Source organism: Micropterus salmoides, unplaced genomic scaffold (genome assembly GCF_014851395.1).
Source record: "Micropterus salmoides isolate LMB-PRFRI ecotype aquatic unplaced genomic scaffold, ASM1485139v1 Ms_hic_scaffold_2228, whole genome shotgun sequence".
In the NCBI taxonomy this organism is placed as follows: domain Eukaryota; kingdom Metazoa; phylum Chordata; class Actinopteri; order Centrarchiformes; family Centrarchidae; genus Micropterus; species Micropterus salmoides.
In genome coordinates, this window is record NW_024041405.1 from 1,215 (window position 1) to 12,860 (window position 11,646).

General features: G+C 39.1%; 1 long non-coding RNA gene across 1 annotated transcript; it reads left to right on the top strand.

The window, feature by feature from the left end:
* The first annotated feature begins 249 nt into the window (after positions 1-249).
* On the top strand, positions 250-11,414 carry LOC119917791. The gene is made up of 2 exons (XR_005447333.1): positions 250-287; positions 7,984-11,414. It is a non-coding gene; the product is annotated as an uncharacterized LOC119917791 (long non-coding RNA).
* Positions 11,415-11,646: the final 232 nt, after the last annotated feature.

The window sequence follows — 11,646 nt, forward strand, 5'->3', positions numbered from 1 at the left end:
CAGTCTGGGGACAAGAAGCTGGCCCAAAATGCCCAGATGTACCACTACCAGCACCAGAAGCAGCAGATGCTCTCCCTGGAGAAGTGAGTCACCCTGAGAGCCCAGCCCTGCCTCATCGAATCTGTGTTATCCTCTGAATATTTTATGATGGGTGTGTGTGTGTGTGTCTGCGTGCCTCTGACCTCTGCAGACACGGGATGAGCCAAAAGTTCCTGACTCAGGAGCATCGACAGATGAGGAGAACGAGGAGAGATTTCACAGTATATGAGTGTCCTGGATTGGCACCTGTGAGTAAACTCTTTATTACTAATAGATAACTTGCATTATTATCTTTATTAAAAGTTATACTGTGTGTATGGTCAGGTCAACATAATCGTCTAAATTTCTGAATAAAAAAGGAAACCCTTAACCAGAATTGAAGGATACAATTATGCATAACCAGTCATTGTAAGTCATGTAATTTATTCAGTTTAAATGTGCTAATCAATATGTAATAAACAAAGAAAAGTGTCACCAACTCTGCAGCTTAATTTTAGCTAGTTTGTGGCCTGCAATCTCAGCACTCAACCACCTTGTTTCCAGCTGCAGCAGGCATCGAAACAGCTCTGATAAACTACTTGTCCAGCATCAAACAACACACAATGTTGGTGATATTTAGCAATCAAATATTCTTTCTGAGGAGTTGTGGGATAAACTAAAAAAGAAAAATTTTAATAATTGATAACATAATAAGGTCATAATTAAACTTAAGATAAAAGGACATTGAAATATGCAAATTTAAAATGTAATATGATCATTTGAAAATTGTGACAAAATGACACTGAAAAAGTTACATTTAAAATGTAAAAGTTTAAATAGAAATTCTCAAACTGAAAGCTTATATTGTAAAGATGAAATTGAAAGGGCAATGAAAATAAGAAAAGGGAAACATCAAACAAATGAAACTCAAAATGGGAAATGGAAAAGATCTTCCAATTACTGGGTGACCCATTATACCTCATGAGCCAAAGCTGCCCCTAATGGATGCTTTACATTATTTACTTCTACTTTGGCAGATCTGCTGCTGAAATTAGACAGATATGACAGTTCATCTGGCTGCCAACTCACAGCCACAGATATTTATTAACTATTATTACAGTAATACAGTTATGATTAAGCAGAGTTAGTAATTTGTTCTGCTGTCTTTAAATAATCTGACTGTTAATTTTTTGAGGCAGCAAAATAATTTAGATTAAAAAAGTGAAAATAGGCAAAACAATGCTGTTTTTTGTTACACTTTTAGGATATATAAATGTTAAAATAAAACAGAAGGTTCCTAGACCAGGTATTGACCCTGATCCCCCAAACAGGGGTTGACAACACTAAGCACTGATGCTCAGAGCAACACATTCTCACTCCCGACTCATAACATATTGAAGCTTGGTCAAGGCCCTTTGGCGTTGCTTTTTAACGCTCTGGGTACCCCTTTTGCATCATTTTTAGACTTTAGGGCTCCGTAGTCAAGTTAGCAATGCTTAGCAACAACAAAATGCAACATCCGACAACAATAATTATGTAACATCCGTTTACACTTTCAAAATAAAACGCTAGCGTCCCGAAACTTCACCATTTTGAAACAGCACGTTATTAAAGTTGGTTAGGTTTAGACACAAAAAGTACTTGGTTAGGTTTACGCAACAAAACTACTTGGTTATGGTTAGGAAAAGATCATGGGTTGGGTTAAAATAACTACGTACGTCAGTTAACACGTAAGTTAACTTACGTCACTTGTGTAACTTACCCAATTTACGTAACTTGCCTAACTTAATAATAACCTAATAAAAATATTTAATGTTGACTTTCTGTTTCACACGGGACACGAACACCGCTCTCCTGGTTCAGAGTCTGGGTTCTGGCCCTCCATATACCCCAACCACCTCCTTACTCAGTCTTTTTTGTTAAATATCATCATCAATACCTACCTTTACCGTCAAAAAGGGATGCTACAGGGCTTCCCCCAATGCGATGAACTATGATGATGTAGGGATCCCCAGTGCGTTACAAACTGATGCCGATGGGTCTTGACCATGAAATAGAATCAGTATCAGAATCAGCTTTATTTGCCAGGTATGTGTACACATACGAGGAATTTTACTCAGGATTGTACATTGCTCACGATGTGCTTACTTACAATATAATAATAATACAAAAATACAATAATAAATCACACACAGGCTACAGTAGAGAGAGCACACACACTATGAACAAAAACAATACAGACAGATTGAGACAATAGTACAATGAGTGCAAAGGATGCTGGAGTAAAATTATTATCATTATTAAGTACATGTCGGAGGTGGATAAAGGTACACATACATGCATACTTGTATTCATGTACACAGTGTGATGAAGCACAGTGCAAAGGATGCTGGAATAAATAAGTATTGCAGGTGTTATGTACTTGAGGTAGGTGGATTTGGTATACAGTATATACAATATACAAATGACAATATGAACAGTATGAACAACTCTGAAATAGAGAATGATGAAATGAAGTGGTAAACAGGTGGCTGATTAGAGACAGAGTTACTGGGTTATTGCACAGGAATTGTTCCTGACACCGTGAGTCAGAAATCAGCTGTTCATCAGAGTGATGGCTTGTGGGAAGAAACTGTTCCTGAGTCTGTTGGTTTTGGCGTACAGTGCTCTGTAGCACCTACCAGTGGGGAGAAGTTGGAACAGGTTGTGTCTGGGGTGATGTTTCCTGCCCGTTTCCTGACTCTGGAAATGTATAAGTCCTGAATGGTGGGCAGGTTTGCACCCATGATCTTTTCTGCAGTCCTGACTGTCCGCTGTAGTCTGCTCCTATCCTTTTTGCTGGCAGATCCAAACAAGACATTGTTGGATGTGCAGAGGACAGACTGGAAGATGGCTGTGTAAAAGTGGATCAGTTGCTCCTTAGGCAGGTTGAGCTTCCTGAGCTGGCGCAGGAAGTACATCCTCTGCTGGGCCTTCTTTATGATGGTATCCGTGTTGGGCTCCCACTTTAGGTCCTGCTTCCAGATGTGACGAGTCAGGGAGTGAGAACGGGTTGCTCAAAGATAAAGACAGACATGGAACCTTGCTACATATGCTGTGAATCCCGACCTGCACGCTTTTATTGACATGTTTTTAAAATGCCCACCATGTGATTTTCTGAATACCATATTCGGCTCCACATCTGAGCCATCGTGCACATGAAGACAAGCTGTTATGAAGATTAGATTGAAATGCAGGACTCAGGGACAGGGAATGAAAAGTCTGTATTGTATGGGGGTTAGATGAGAGACTGATTAGAGATACCTAGGCAGTTGACGTTTGGAAATAATGACAGAGGATATGGTGTGGGCAGTGATGAATGGGTAAGTGTGGCTTGCTGCCTGGCAAAAGGCAAATGGGAGCCAGGGAAGTAGGCAGTGATCCTGAGGGTTGAGAAACAAAGGTCAGTCAAAAGGAAAACACTAGGGAGCAACAATCTCCATCAAGGGCTAAAGTTTCAGAAATGTTTGGTCGAGGTGTAGGGGATGAAATAACTTTCCCTTTATAAATCACACTCCACCTGGAAATGTGCGCACGTGGATCAGCCTCATATCCAGCCCTCTAAACTCCCCCGTTCAGCCATAATTAGTCAACACAAAGCATTCATGAATATCGATGCACATGGCTACCAGAAAACCCCAGAGTGGTTATAGCCTACTTGGCGTGGTTTCGTAGGGTTGGTCTGTCTAATATTGGACCCAGTTCAGCACATCAAAGAGGCTCTAGGTAATCTAAATCGGCGTATTAGCCAGTCGTCATCATGGACCAAGAAATCTTCATGGTCCCTGAACACTTGTTCCCTCCTAGTTCTTCTTCTGTCCTCTGCAGTGTAAGTGCATCCAGAATCAGAATACTTTATAAATGTGAATATTTACAGTAATATACAGTATTAACAGAAGTGTAATGATAAATAAATAGTGTAATAATAATAATAATAATAATGTCTTAATGAGTCTTAACTAACCCAAGTAACAGAGAACGTTGCACCATATGTCAGTTTCACTACAAGGTGCAGCTAGTGACTAAAGCTGATGATACACGGATGATCCAGCATGTTGTGTGAAGATGTCTCCCTGGCACACTGCCTTTTTTCTGGGTGTCAATATGCAGCTCACTGCACTGTATGAAAGATACGGAGCCTATATGAAAGTAGTTGTGTTTCAGATTATGCTCGCTCATGAGTTCAAGCAAGCACACATACGTGCACACACCTGGCTGCAATATTAATACAGGTAGACTTTACCTACTTTGTTTTAGTCTGTCATAGTTCTTACATTTAGGTACCCTACAGTGAGGAAAATAAGTATTTGAACACCCTGCTATTTTGCAAGTTCTCCCACTTAGAAATCATGGAGGGGTCTGAAATTGTCATCGTAGGTGCATGTCCACTGTGAGAGACATAATCTAAAAAAAAAAATCCAGAACTCACAATGTATGACTTTCTAACTATTAATTTGTATGATACAGCTGCAAATAAGTATTTGAACACCTGAGAAAATCAGTGTTAATATTTGGTACAGTAGCCTTTGTTTGCAATTACAGAGGCCAAACGTTTCCTGTAGTTTTTCACCAGGTTTGCACACACTGCAGGAGGGATTTTGGCCCACTCCTCCACACAGATCTTCTCTAGATCAGTCAGGTTTCTGGGCTGTCGCTGAGAAACACGGAGTTTGAGCTCCCTCCAAAGATTCTCTATTGGGTTTAGGTCTGGAGACTGGCTAGGCCACGCCAGAACCTTGATATGCTTCTTACAGAGCCACTCCTTGGTTATCCTGGCTGTGTGCTTCGGGTCATTGTCATGTTGGAAGACCCAGCCTCGACCCATCTTCAATGCTCTAACTGAGGGAAGGAGGTTGTTCCCCAAAATCTGGCAATACATGGCCCCGGTCATCCTCTCCTTAATACAGTGCAGTCGCCCTGTCCCATGTGCAGAAAAACACCCCCAAAGCATGATGCTACCACCCCCATGCTTCACAGTAGGGATGGTGTTCTTGGGATGGTACTCATCATTCTTCTTCCTCCAAACACAGTTAGTGGAATTATGACCAAAAAGTTCTATTTTGGTCTCATCTGACCACATGACTTTCTCCCATGACTCCTCTGGATCATCCAAATGGTCATTGGCAAACTTAAGACGGGCCTTGACATGTGCTGGTTTAAGCAGGGGAACCTTCCGTGCCATGCATGATTTCAAACCATGACGTCTTAGTGTATTACCAACAGTAACCTTGGAAAGGGTGGTCCCAGCTCTTTTCAGGTCATTGACCAGCTCCTCCCGTGTAGTTCTGGCCTGATTTCTCACCTTTCTTAGGGTCACTGAGACCCCACGAGGTGAGATCTTGCATGGAGCCCCGGTCCGAGGGAGATTGACAGTCATGTTTAGCTTCTTCCATTTTCTAATGATTGCTCCAACAGTGGACCTTTTTTCACCAAGCTGCTTGGCAGTTTCCCCGTTGCCCTTTCCAGCCTTGTGGAGGTGTACAATTTTGTCTCTAGTGTCTTTGGACAGCTCTTTGGTCTTGGCCATGTTAGTAGTTGGATTCTTACTGATTGTATGGGGTGGACAGGTGTCTTTATGCAGCTAACAACCTCAAACAGGTGCATCTAATTTAGGATAATAAATGGAGTGGAGGTGGACATTTTGAAGGCAGACTAACAGGTCTTTGAGAGTCAGAATTCTAGCTGATAGACAGGTGTTCAAATACTTATTTGCAGCTGTATCATACAAATAAATAGTTAAAAAAATCATACATTGTGATGTCTGGATATTTTTTTTTTCGATTATGTCTCTCACAGTGGACATGCACCTACGATGACAATTTCAGACCCCTCCATGATTTCTAAGTGGGAGAACTTGCAAAATAGCAAGGTGTTCAAATACTTATTTTCCTCACTGTATACTCAAAACGTGTGGCAATATCTACCCAGACAAATAGAGTGAAAATTGTTACCTCATGTTTATTGAGTAAATTCTACAGGTTGTTTCTTAGAGTGTATAAGCTTTATCAAAGAGGAAAGTCTACTCCTAAATGTGGAGATGGTGTCTGCCTCCTGAACCCAAACTGGAACCTGGTTCCACAGGAGAGGAGCTTGATAGCTGAATGCTCTGGCTCCTAGTCTACTTTTGGAGACTCTAGGAACCACAAGTAACCCTGCATTCTGGGAGCGCAGTGCTCTGGTGGGGTAGTAAGGTACTATGAGCTCTTTAAGATAAGATGGTGCCTGACCATTAAGAGCTTTGTAGGTAAGAAGAATGATTTTAAATTCTATTCTGGACTTTACAGGAAGCCAATGCAGAGAAGCTAAAACAGGAGAAATATGATCTCTTTTCCTGGTTCCTGTCTGTACACATGTACAAAGTTATTCGAGCAAACTGATAATAAAACAATTGCTGTAATCTAGCTTTGAAGTAACCAATGGTGTGGACTATTTTTTTCCGGATCATTTTGTGATGTTGTGGAAATAAGAGACTAGCAGCTTCTCTTTTTGGCTATACCTTTGTGTGCCATTTATCCACAAAAACATAACAACATGGTGTTGATACAAGTTCCTCTTAAAAACCAACTGGCTCTGCTGTTGCCATGGCTACCCACAGACACCTTCAAGTGTGTGAGTCAACATCACACAACCTCCCATGTAAAACACCCTCTACCAACAGGATCTGGTTGTCCATAAGGTGTTCACTATAATATTATAACACAATTTAAAGCAATCTATTAAAACTGCTGTACAAGTTGCAGAAGATTAAGCCAAACGTAAAATGTTACAGAATATGAAAACTGGGAGTTGGCAGCCAAATGAGCCGTCATATATTTCTAATTTCAGCAGCGGATGTGCCAGATAGAAGCAGAAACTTGTGTACAACAACATGTGTGTAAGAATAAGATAAGATTAGATTACACTTTATGAAAAGATATAATTAGCGAACTGAAATAGGTAATTACCGATCAAGTGTCAATGTCTAAAGAAAAAGTCCTGAATCTTGTGGTGTATATTGATCCAGTGGTTACAGAATCAGCTGTGTCCAACTGTGACCCAGTGAGCGCTTCTGGAAAAACTACAGCACCAAACACTGATCCAAAGCTGTGACACTAAGTGGTCCTTCACTGTGATGTCCAATTATCTGACTGTTATCTGTTCAATTCGATTTTATTTATATAGCGCCAAATCACAACAACATGATTTCTGTGACACGGACAGGAAAAGTTAGAACACTTTCATCAAGTTGAAGCCATTGCCTTATAAATAATCGGCCTTCCTCCGACCCTGCTCACTCTATTTGCACCGTTTTCTCAGTTTCATTACCTTTATCCAAATTTAACTGTTTACTATTTAATTCTGTTTTGAAGATCTTGGACGGTTCTCCAAATAGGTTTACAGGTCCATCCAAATTTCGTTAGTTGCACCTGTACACTTTTGAAATGATGTAGTTTTTCAGCACACCTGTGTGTCTAGTTTGGGAGAAAACACATTTTTTGTAACTTGTAGGATGTATGTGACAATTCATATTTTTATAAGAATTAATTGTAATTCGAAATCCAATGGCAAAGTTTGATGAATGCCCAGACTTACAGGTGCAGCTCAAAAACTTTGATTTTTTTCTCCTGTAGAAATGATAATATAATGTAAAACCTATTTAAATTCATATCAGTAAAAACATATCAAAACAAATTTCAGTTTACGATATTCTCTGATCTGAAACCCAACCATAAAACATAGTACTGTAGCATTTTACTTCCATGAACAGTGAATAACATGAGTAGATGCTACTAATAAAGTTACTGTTGCTGGATGGATGTTGTGTGGTATAATTTTTTTCTGCTATACTCTCTGTATGTACTGTGATTTGTGTTATATTTAACATGTTCTATAGACCCACAAGTGCAAGCATGGCCTGAACTATCCTTTCTCTCTGTCTATCTTTAGACTGGGGAAATGGAGGTGAAAAACCCTCTGTTCGACGACTCCACCCTTTACTTTCAGAAGTTCTACAAATAAACCTGGACATTGAGAGGTTTCACACTCTGAACGCAGCACTTGTGTGTGCATATAGTTGAATTTACACATATACACACACTGTGCTGAGTCCAATCATTTTAATGGACAGGGTGGAGAGTGTAAGGTACATGGAGGAGGACTGGGATGAGGAGTGAAGCATTCGTGGACATTTAAAGGAGGTCACAGGACTGGTTTCATGACTGAATATGGGACCAGTGCCTCCCATTCTACTGCAACAGTCTGTCCTTTTTTACGCTATCACTATTTTTGTTATTATTTTTGTTCACAAACCCACAATCAGCCAACATCTAAGAACTCAGAATGATTTCTGTCAAGTAGCAAACACTCATATTGAATAAAATATCCTGTTAATAGAACTGGTTCCAGTACAGGGACAGTTCCTGATTCCACTGAGCTGAAGCTGAAAGTATTTCAGTTCATTGATAGAGCTTCATGAATATCCATGTTTATTAATTAGTAAATAAACACTGCTTTCTTTGGTTTAATTTAAGTATTTTTTAAAGATGTGTTTAATATTTCATGATAACACCTCCGTGCAGCACCGTGATCTTTATCAGTATGTTATGCAGCCATTGTGTTCTCAGTCTACTTCATCTATGCATGTTTTGATGATGCTGTGTTATGAAATCTGATAGTCAATATGCATTTACAGCAAAGTGCTAATGGTTATTATATGCCTATATCACTGGTGTCACAATTCTCCAAATTCATGATTCAATTAGACTTTTGATTTAAAGGTCACAATTTGAATCAATTTTCAATTTGGAAAAAAGTTCAGCACTGACTGCTATGCCATTGATAGACTTTTGAGTCTTGATTTGTAAAGCTCAACATATCATTGGTTTTATGCCCAGACAACTAGGCCTGGGTATTGGTACTCTTTATTTCTTAACTTTAACGTATCGTCCAAAATAGCCCAGTACTGAGTAGTATGAAAATGTCTCCAATCAAACAAGTACTGCATTCGATCCTTCTTGTAACCAGATCAGGAAAAATTGTATGGTTTTGCAGCCAAACACGCAACCAACACACCAAGAGAAAGAGAAGGGAATGCCTCTTCTTTTCTTGTATTTCTTATGTCCCTGCATGCGCTTGTAAGCCTAGATCATGACTGATTTTAACAGCCCCTCACCATTGGCTGCTGTTTCAGGCATGTTCAACATTGTTGAAAGTTTATTACCACAAGCTTGGCTTTGTGTTTGTTTCATCTTCTCATATCCTTTAACACTACTCTGTACAGTTTTATTTGCAATTCACATCACTTGTCACCAATCGATCATTGCCTTCCATCATATCAAGTCAACGCTTGGATGTAGTGAGAGTGATCGGCTGGATGTGCAGGCTTTCTTTTCCTTTACTTGCTTCTTAAGAGTCTTTAGTGCAGTATAGTGACCTGTATGAGCTCACTCCTTACTCGTTTTCTACTTCTTACTGTCGTCTATTGAAGGAGGTCTGCGACTCACTACTAAAGGACAAAGGCGAGTGAGTGTCATGAAATGTGGCATCATATAAAGTTTTTTATTTGTTTTATTATTTATTACTACTACTATGGCATTTTACTCAAGGAATCAAATGTTTTGTACCCTATTGGTATCGGTATCACTTTAAGGCTACTGATTTTGGTACTGGTAATATTTTAAACCCAGCCCTACAGACAAATTTCATGTGGATTTGTGTGGTACAGCCTACAAACTGTAGTTGCCACACCTGTGACCTCAGGGAAGCAGGAAGATTCTGTTCCAGTTTTTTCTCTGTCATCTCCGACTCCAGCAGTAGCCATGGTGTTTTTTTTTCTTCAGACGTGCACCTGACACACAAAATTAGGCAGGGGTGGAGAGAAAAATGTCGAAATCGAAAGCTCTTATCTTTTTAGAGATAGCTCTAAATGAAAGAAATTGTGACACCCCTAATATATATCCGGTATATATACTTTATACTTATATATGACTTGAATGATTACGAAAGAATTTGATACTTCATTACCTAGAACTCTGAAACAGAGCGAGTCCATCCTGTGTATATGGTATCTGACTAACATGGCTTGTCCACATGATTTTGTGATCTGTAAATAGCTGCTAATGTGTACAGGGAAGATATCTTACCTCTCACTCAGTGTGTGTGCAAACATCTTCCCCTAAAGAGTGCTTTGTCAAATACTGAACTGTTATTGTTTCCGTATTGTTCACTATATTTGCAAGGTTCCTATATACATGTGGAAAGGACAGGAAATGTCTCAGAGAAGTAATGATGTCCTGGTTTTGAAAACATATTTGACCCATTTGTTATTGTGCATATAGTTTTTAATTGAAATGTAATAGTTTTGTAGATAAGGGGTAAGCAGAGAGTATCCGCACACTATGACATACATAACTGGAACATTTATTAGAATTCAGGCACATTTCAATCCTAATACCAAGTCTTCACCAGGAAAAACATGAGAAAATGGCAGTATAATACTGAATACATCATGCTGAAGTCAAGGACAACCAATCAAGCAAAATGACTTCAATAAATACTGACAAGACATTGTCAAAAAGCAAATCGTTATCATAGAAATCACAAACATCAATACATAGACAATATTTTAAAGTAAAAAAAAAAAAGAGGAAACTAATAATATCACAACATTGTCTGAGATAAAATACACCCCACTGGCTGGAGGAATAATGGGAACAGGAGAAAGGAAAAATTGCCCAGAAATATGAGACATACATATAATCTTTACAGTTACAGAAGGAGCTGCCATCATTTTTTTTCTTTGAATAGGTCAAAGCTGCCAATTTTAAAATTGAACTTAGCCAAATTTGCAGATTTTACAGTACAGTCAGTCATCTTCTGTATCCACTTATCCATGCAGGTTTACAGGGGGCTGGGGCCAATCCCAGCTGGCATAGGGCAAGATACAGCCTGAACAGGCCGCCAGTCCGTCACAGGACACAGGATACATTTTACAGTACATGCTTGGGAAAATGTAAAGCTATGGTAGGTAACATTGGAGAAACTGGGATGAGACAGCTAAATTCCCTTCAGGCCTTCCTCCATAGCCACAGGTTAGCCAGTCATTTCATTTGGACTGAATACACAATCTAACTTTGTCTTTCCCAATAACAATGTTATTGCCAAAGCCTGATCACGACTGCATGAACATAACTAATAGTAGAGTAATGATGCTACCAGCACTGTTACCCATATGAAGGATTGGATTGGTGCACTGTAAGACATTTCAAGTTTGTTTAACTTGGAAATAGAAGAAATGCTGCCTTATAAATGCAAGTTAACTCAGCTTTAAGATTGCATTTGTTTTAATTCACAGGTTCATAAAGTTGATGTAACTTCTAGTTGTCTCAATATTGTTTTTTTAGTTGATAAACATTTTTATTACTTGTTTCTTCATACTTTGAGTTACAACAAATAATTATATTACTTTATAAATGCAAGAAAACTTCCCTTAACTAGTCTTAACTATTCTAACAAGTTAAAAGAACTTAACCACATTTATATTACGTTCCATTTTAAGTTGAGAGGATTTAAATGTGTTTCAATTTACATGTATAAGTTGTCAGGTACGCC